We start from the raw sequence: 9,122 nt of genomic DNA, 5'->3' as shown, positions 1-9,122 counted from the left end.
CTCTGAGATACAGGAAGCTGGGCTAGAAGGTGGATTCTCCCTCACTGGAGATATTCATGCAAAGACTCAACAGTCACCTGCTGTAGGAAGGTTTCCTGCTTCAGGGCTGGACTAGATGACCTTGTGGGCACCTTCCAACTCTACGATTCTAAGATTCTATGGGCCCTTGGCCAGATACAGTCAGGCTCTTCTTATGCTATGAAAAAAAAAAGCATGCCTGCCATCTGGAGAGGTGAGGAGCATGAAACGCCCCTGATGTCTTGCATCCTTATTCCGAGCATCTAGGCGGTCTTATGTTTCTCTGGCCTTTTGCCATCTTGCTTGTTGATTTCGACGCAGCATCCAACCAGCTGCAGCTTTGTGGCTTCCTTAATCATCGTCCTCCAGCACTTTTGCTCGCAGCTGTGCGGCAGGATCCGGTGAGCGATGGCTTCCCGACGCCACAAACTCCTGTTGATATGATTAACTGTCCTTAACCTTGCCAATAATGCCAAGATTAATCCTTCCTCGGGGACCCATTGACATGTCAAAGCAGAAGGGGTGATGCTATAACCGCCTGCTTATGTCCAATGGAGCAGAGAAACGACCCTTGTTCTACCAGCAGCTAGCAAGTCCCCCTCATGGCACTTAAGAGATATATGATGCGTGTTTACTACTGGCACCTGGTAGTTCCAACCCAAATGCCAGGATCTTTTGTTAGGTTTCAGCATCCAGGATTTGCCAGGAGGCTCCAGGGATCTGCAAAGGGAATCAACTTTTAACTGTCTACTTATGATACTTTTCAATTACTTTCAGACTGAGTCTCATTATTCATGAGGGCTCTGTTCCCAGAACTCATGTGGATGTCAAAAATTGCAATTAAAGCAAATTTAAAAACAATGTCCCTGTGCTAGGCACTTTAAAACAGACTTGCTGACCTTTGTGATGTAAGACAGAGTCATTAGGCAGCCAATCCATCAATCAGTCCAGGAGCATAGAAAGGCTTCACAGCACTAGGAAAGAATTCAAAGTGATTATCGTTCTTTCATGTGCTCAGGGGGAAGGGAGGGGGTCGCTTGCCTTGGAATGAAGGTGTTCTAAGTGCCTAGAGCAGAGGTGTCCAAAGTTTTTGGCAGGTGGGCCACATCATCTCCCTGACACTGTGTTGGGGGCCGGTGGAAAAAAGAATGAATTTACATTTAAAATTTGAAAAAAATTTACATAAACTAATATACTAGAGGTGGAATTTATATGAATGAATGAAGGTCTTGCAATAGCTCAAGGCCTATAAAAGGCCTTGCACAAAGCAAGGCTGGCCTTTCCTTTGCTGCCGCTACTGCATCACAGATGTGAAACAGCAAGCAGTGGAAGAAGCCCTCATCCCACAGCTCACGCAAGAGGTCAAACAGTCACCCTCACGCTGAGAGCAGTTGTGTCAGGTCAGTGCGGGCTCCAACAAATCTCTGGAGGGCCAGAGGCTCATTGGAGACTGGGGGCTCCCTGAGGGCTGCATTGAGAGACCTCGAGAGCCGCATGCGGCCCCAGGGCCGGGGTTTGGGCACCCCTGGCCTAGAGAGAGAACGATTGATGGATTGTCAGCCGGCTTCCCTCTCTTCCATTAACAAGGCTATTGTTAAATGACTTTTTCCCATTAATTGAAAGGGCCCTTCTCATCTCATGAGATAAAACTTTGGGTGAAAAATGCATGGATAATTAGGTTATACCTGGTAGTGCTTGTTGAGTGTGCAAAATCCTTTATATGTGTTATGATGATGTGACCTTTGCAAAAGGCCCCGTAAGGTTAGAGAGTATTATTATCCCCATATTGTAAATGGGGAAGAGTGAGAGGGAGTGGCTTGTTTAAGGGCACCTCGTGAGTTCACAACAGGAGCATGTTTCAATCTTGGGAAAATCCTCCTAATTTCCACTCTTGGCCACTGTGCTATATACCAGCTTCTCTAGCCCACCATTCCTTAAGATCCCCAAGGGCTCCCAACTGTCACACCAAAAGCATCTTGATACATCCGCATGTTCCATCGCTCCGAGTTTGCGGATTTTTGGGAGTGTTTATTTACGAATTTATATCCCGCTTTATCCCAAGCGGGCATTCACATTAATGCCCATTCATGCATGAGAACATTTTTAACACTCTGCCCCAAAGCTGCATGGCATGACCATGCATGTGATCAGACCAGGGTTGCTTTTGTGTAGTGTTTAATCACTACACACACGGGGATTGATAACAGGGAGAATGGAGAAACTCTAATAATTTTCTTTAAAAATGGAACAGTGGAGAATTCCTAGTGTATGGTTTCCACTTTCAAAACAAGACTTGCAATTCCTAACTGCAGTGTCCTTGGGGGGGAAGATGGGATGCCAACTTTAGAACATAATGTGTTTAGCAAATTGCATTTGTCATGAAAATAAAAGTTCAATAAGTCAGAGGTCATTGAATTCATTACTTAGCCCCCCCCCCACACACACACACATTACTTAGCCCCCCTGGTGATATTTGTGGATGCAAACCTTGCCACAGGCCAAAGGTTTGTGATCTCAGATCAAGAGAGAGAGAGAGAGTTACATATTAATGTTGGATTTCTGTAGTGTAGCTCTAGGTTGCATGACTGGAGTAGGAGCCCTGTGCAGCTTCTATAGCAGCACTATGGAGCTCAGCAATGACAATGAGATGATGCACACACTCCTTGTAAAAATTACAGGAAACACTGGCTACAGGCAACCACAGGACTAGAGGGAAGAAAAGAAGTCTGCCAAGAGATGACTTTATTCTGCTTAACTACTTTGTGGTAAGATGTGGTGATGATCACTCATTCAGATCTGGGCTTGAGGCAGTGGCATACCTAGGGGAGAATGGGGGCAAAGGCCCCGGGTGCTGTGCCTGCAGGGGTGGCACCACCAGCCTCACCCCCTGCCACCCATTTATGGTGCCCAGAATCACACCTGGAGTGGCTGCAGGTTGCAGGCACTCCGGCCACGATTCAGTACCGTTCTGGGCCACCCCCTCCTCCTTGATGTGGGGAGTGACAAGTCTAACAAGGGCTGTTATTTATTGACCTACTTACCTATCTTCAAGCAGCTCATGGCAATGTACACTGCTCAAAACAATAAAGGGAACACTTAAACAACACAATGTCACTCCAAGTCAATCACACTTCTGTGAAATCAAACTGTCCACCTAGGAAACCACATCGATTGACAATCAAGTTCACATGCTGTTGCACAAATGGAGTAGACAACAGGTGGAAATCATACGCAAGTAGCAAGACACCCCCAATACAGGAGTGGTTCTGCAGGTGGTGACCATAGACCACTTCGCAGTCCCTATGCTTTCTGGCTGATGTTTGGGTGACCTTTGAATGCTGGCAGTGCTGTCACTCTAGTGGCAGGCGGAGTCTGCAACCCAGACAAGTGGCTCAGGTAGTGCAGCTTATCCAGGATGGCACATCAATGTGAGCTGTGGCTAGAAGGTTTGCTGTGTCTGTCAGTGTAGTGTCCAGAGCCTGGAGGCGCTACCAGGAGACAGGCCAGTACACCAGGAGACGTGGAGGAGGCCGTAGGAGGGCAACAACCCAGCATCAGGACCGCTACCTCCGCCTTCGTGCCAGGAGGAACAGGAGGAGCACTGCCAGAGCCCTGCAAAATGACCTCCAGCAAGCCACAAATGTGCATGTGTCTGCTCAAACAGTCAGAAACAGACTCCATGAGGGTGGTATGAGGGCCCGACGTCCACAGGTGGGGGTTGTGCTGACAGCCTGACACCATGCAGGATGTTTGGCATTTGCCAGAGAACACCAAGATTGGCAACCTCGCCACTGGCACCCTGTGCTCTTCACAGATGAAAGCAGGTTCACACTGAGCACATGTGACAGACGTGACAGTCTGGAGACGGCAGGGAGAACGTTCTGCTGCCTGCAACATCCTCCAGCATGACCGGTTTGGCAGTGGGTCAGTAATGGTGTGGGGTGGCATTTCTTTGGGGGGCCGCACAGCCCTCCATGTGCTCGCCAGAGGTAGCCTGATTGCCATTAGGTACCGTGATGAGATCCTCAGACCCCTTGTGAGACCATATGCTGGTGCGGTTGGCCCTGGGTTCCTTCTAATGCAGGACAATGCTAGACCTCATGTGGCTGGAGTGTGTCAGCAGTTCCTGCAAGATGAAGGCATTGATGCTATGGACTGGCCCACCCATTCCCCAGACCTGAATCCAATTGAGCACATCTGGGACATCATGTCTCGCTCCATCCACCAGCTCCACATTGCACCACAGAGTGTCCAGGAGTTGGTGGATGCTTTAGTCCAGGTCTGGGAGGCGATCCCTCAGGAGACTATCCGCCACCTCATCAGGAGCATGCCCAGGCGTTGTAGGGAGGTCATACAGGCACGTGGAGGCCACACAGACTACTGAGCCTCATTTTGACTTGCTGTATGGACATTACATTGAAGTTGGATCAGCCTGTAGTGTGTTTTTCCACTTCAATTTTGAGTAAGACACCAAACCCAGACCTCCATGGGTTAATAAATGTGATTTCCATTGATGATTGTTGTGTGATATTGTTGTCAGCACATTCAACTATGTCAGGAACAAAGTATTTAATCGGAATATTTCGTTCATTCAGATCTCGGATGTGTTGTTTAAGTGTTCCCTTTATTGTTTTGAGCAGTGTATATGGTTCCTCCCCTCCTTTTGTCCTCACGACAACCCTATGGGGTAGGTGAGGCTGAGAGTGACTAACTCAGGTTCACCTAGGAAACTTCATGGCTGAGCAGGGCTTTGAACCTGAGGTTGTCAGTCCAGCTCCCGAAGCACTACACCATCCTGGCTCTTCAAGGCAGTTATGGTGCTACCCCCAGGTTCAGAGGCTGTATGCAGCAGCAACAGAATCAGAAGAAGGATTTGTTTTGCCTTCATACTGGTCCTCAGCCTTCCCAAAGACATCTGGTTGGTTGCAGTGGGGAACAGGATGCTGAATTTGATCAGCCTCTGGTTGGATCCAGGAGGTTCTTGTTGTACTCTTAGGACCTTAGAAATCCTGGGTCTCAAAATAGTCCATGAGTCCAAATTTGCAACACTGGAACATCTGAACATTTTGAATGATATCGAAAGGACTTCAGGATTTTAAGGAGACATATCTCAGGTGTCAAGGTGGTGGGTGGGCTCCTTACATTGTCAATGAAGAAACAATGCTTAGAATTGGTACCCAGGACACAGGTTCATTTTGCCCAATGGATGGGCAAGCTTTGTAACCACAAACACATGCAAACACACATCCTTAGAATCTTTCTGCTCCAGTTCAGGCTCCCCTCTTAGCCTGATATATTCCTCTCTCTGCCTTTCTCTGCCCTGACCTGGATAAGCCAGCTTCAGGGTGAGGGGAGTTCAGGTATCAAAGGGTGGCTTGAGATTCAACAAGTGGGGCTGCCTTTGAAGACCTTCTCCAATTTGCAAATGTATGTTGAGATGTTAACGGCTCTTTTTTGCCCTGGAGGTACCCTCTGGTTATGAGAGATCGGTTTCTGTGCTCCATTACCTGGTTATAAAATATTTATGCATTAAATATCTCTTGGTTTGTTTGCAGCTTCGACCTCAGCATAATCCCAGAGTCCCTTCAGTTATGCAAATAAATTTCCCACCCTTTGCTGAGGTCCTGAAACATGCAGAAAGCTCTAATTGGTGAAGGTGGGGAGGGTGAAAGACTATTTCTTTATTTCTAATGCACCAACCCAAGATCATAAAATGACCTTGTTTGATCGGAGCAAAAGACCTATGAGAATGTAAGTAAAGCCCTGTTGGATCAGGCCAAAGGGTCATCATATCTAACCCCTAACCACAGCCCCCCACTTCTAGGAAGGCCACAAGCAGGAGATAAAGGCATCCCTCTGAAACTGGCACTCAGAGGCAACCTACTGCTGAAGGCCATGCATAGCCATCTTGATTAGTAGCCGTTGATGGAATTCTCTCCCTCCTCCATTAATTTATCAAATGCACCCTTTATAAGCTTTTAAGCAGGGGCGGCCCATCCATGAGGCCAACTGAAAACGTTGCCTCAGGCAGCAGAACGACAAGGAGAACGACAAGGAGCATCACTCCCTTTTGGTCTTCTTTCTTCTACTCCTCCTTCCACTCTTTGGATTGGAAAAGGAAGAGGGGAATGGAGAGGAAGGGAAGTGTGGAGAAGATGTCAAAAGACACCAATCAATGTGGCCTGACAAGATTCATCCATGTGAAGTGCACAGACCTGTTGCGCCGAAACTAATGGCCTCCCATTTGGGAAGTGGTGTCCAACTTGCTTCTGACAGGTCCATTGCAAAGACTCCACTGCCAAGCAGGCATCAATGTTGCTTCCTCCTCTTCCTGCCAAGGAATTGCAAAATCACGCATACCTGGGCTCTAATTGCACCACCAAACAGTGCTGGTATCGGCTTATCCTAGCTGAAGGTGGTGGCCAGGGGAATGGTTGATGAACAGCATTGGTGTGTAAGTTAAGAGATCACTATAGTGTATCTGAGAGACCACCTTCTCCTATATAGTCCAGACGGTTCCCTTCGGTCATCTGAGAGGGCCCTTTTGGTTGTGCTGCTAATAAGAGAGGTCAGGGGAATAGAGACAGAAATAGGGCCTTCTTAGCGATGGCACCTATACTATGGAATTGCCTTCCTTTTGGGCTGAGAACAGCTCCTTCCTTATTAGCTGTCCCACAAGGCCTGAAGATGTTTTTAATCCAAAAAGCCTTTGGTACCCTATAGGATCTTAGGGTATGATGGCTTCAGACTGGCTTGTGCTTCTCAGTACTTTATTTACAGTTTTATGAGTGGTGGTTATTTATGCTGCTGTTTGCCACTGGCTGTTTTTTAATATGTATTTTATAGTTTATAGTTATGTGTATTTTATAGTTAATGTATTTTATTGTTTATGTTAATTGGCTGTGAGCTGCTTTGGGTGCCCTTTGGGGGAAAAGGAAAGGTAAACATCAAATCAAATCAATCAGTAGATCCCCAAACAGTGCCGCGAGGGAGCCTCAGTTTCCCCGGGGCTTGATAGCATTTAGCAAGGCCTTGCTTATGAGTTTTTTAGAAATGTCCACGAGCATCAATAAACCCCGACAGGGTTTGACTTCTCTAATCTTGCTGGATTCACCTCATGAAAACATAAGGACATCAGATAAGCCCTGCTGGTTCCGGCCAAGGGCCCACCTAGTCCAGTTTCCTGTATCTCACAGTGGCCTAGCAGATACCTTAATTTAACAGGGTTAAAGGGGTTCCTTCTCATGACTGCCAAGGTGACCTCAAACTTCTCCTTACATGGGAAACTCTTATTGGCACCATAGCCCTGTGGAGAACATTTGCTTTGTATGCAGAAAGCCCTTGATTCAATTCCAGGCAGGTTCTCCTGGTGAGTCTGGGAAAGACCTGTCTGAAATCTATGGAACTCACCACCTCTAGATGCAGTGATGACCAGTCACTCTGAGGCCTTTAAAAGGGGAATTGAAAAGTTCTGAGCCTGTCTTCAAAGCCTTGAACACCTGTCTGAAGGACTACCTTCCTGCCTGTATGTCTATGTATTCCTTAAGATCCTTAAGTTCTTCTGAGGGGCTGTGCTGCAGTTTCCCAGTGCTCTGTGAGGTGTAGCTCACAGGGACATATGACAGGATGTTCTTATTGGTGGCCCTCTCCACATGGAATGAAATTCCTGCCCACAAAAGGTGCAGCTGGCTCTCTCCTTGGCAACTTTTCAGAGGAGGTCAAAGACATTTCTATCCCAGGAGGTCTTCTCTGACTTCTTTTGCTGGTGATGTTATTTTTTTGCTTGTAGGATGTTAGAATTGGAAGGTGTCTTGGAGGTCATCTAGTTCAACCCTGTGCACACTTCAGGCAAATCATTTTTCTGCATGTTGTTTCTAATCTTCTTCTTCTTCTTTTCCTTTGTTGCTTTTGATCTTGAATGCTAGTTTAATGCTTGTGCTTTTCCAATATCTGCCTCTGTTGCTAGCAATGGTGCTATATATAAATTGTATGTTTTTAATCTTTATGGGAAGTCTCCTTGGATCCCTTGGGATGCATTCATATTCCAATGAGGGATGAATAACATTTAGTTGGTTAGTTTGTTTTTAATAGGTTGTTTTGCTTTAGCTCAGGGGTAACACTTAATCGAAGTACCGTCAAGCAAAACTCCACAATGATTTTTAGGGCCAACGTATTACTAAAGCTGCAACCTGATGCACAATTTCCTGGGAATAAGTCCTAATGAATGCAATGGGGCTTACTTCTGAGTAGATATGCTTCGGATTGTCTGTCAAGTAGCATGGTGGGTTGGTTTCTTTGTTAAAACACACACATACACAAATTGGACAAATTTTTGGAGGAAAAGTTCATTACGGGTTATAAGTCATAGTACGTTTGTGCAAGCTCTTGGTTTTAGAGGCAGGCTGCCTCTGATTGCCAGATGCAGAGGAGGGCACCAGGACGCAGGTTGTGTCTGTTGTCTTGTGTGCTCCCTGGGCATTTGGTGGGCTGCTGTGAGATGCAGGAAGCTGGACTAGATGGGCCTTTGGCCTGATGCAGCGGGGCTCTTCTTATGTTCTTACACACACAATCTCCACAGTGGGGGAACGTAGGGAGAGGGGCTGTGCAGCCTCTGTGATTCCACTCCTGGTTACAAGCACACATGCAGTGCTATGTTATATAGAAACCTTCCATTGCTTTTCAATGGGAGTTCTCTTTCTAGTTAACATAGCGCGTGGAGGGGGCATGATTTGGCACAGAACATCAGTGGGAGTGAAATTCCCCCCCCCACCGCCCACCGTGTTTCTGCTCTGTTCCCCAGCCTCCCTCCTCCCCCCATTACTTAAAAAATAAAATAAAATCACATTGCACATTTACTGCAATGTGCGATTTGGCCTGTTGACATGTTCCTTTGAGTGGCAACAGGCACACACATCAAACATGGTGCCAAGTCTTGGCAACGCCGGAAGGGTTACAGGGGTTGGTGGTGCCTTGACAGAAGACGCTCGGGGTAGTTAATTAGAGAGTCTTTTAATTTGGTTGATAACACCACAAATACTTTCTCTGGCTTTATATATGGAGCCCCTAAGTGCTCATTTAGGCTCCCTTAATGAGATTATTTCCGG

This window comes from Tiliqua scincoides, chromosome 9 (assembly GCF_035046505.1).
Source record: "Tiliqua scincoides isolate rTilSci1 chromosome 9, rTilSci1.hap2, whole genome shotgun sequence".
Taxonomy (NCBI): domain Eukaryota; kingdom Metazoa; phylum Chordata; class Lepidosauria; order Squamata; family Scincidae; genus Tiliqua; species Tiliqua scincoides.
Note: the sequence above shows the minus strand (reverse complement) of the source record.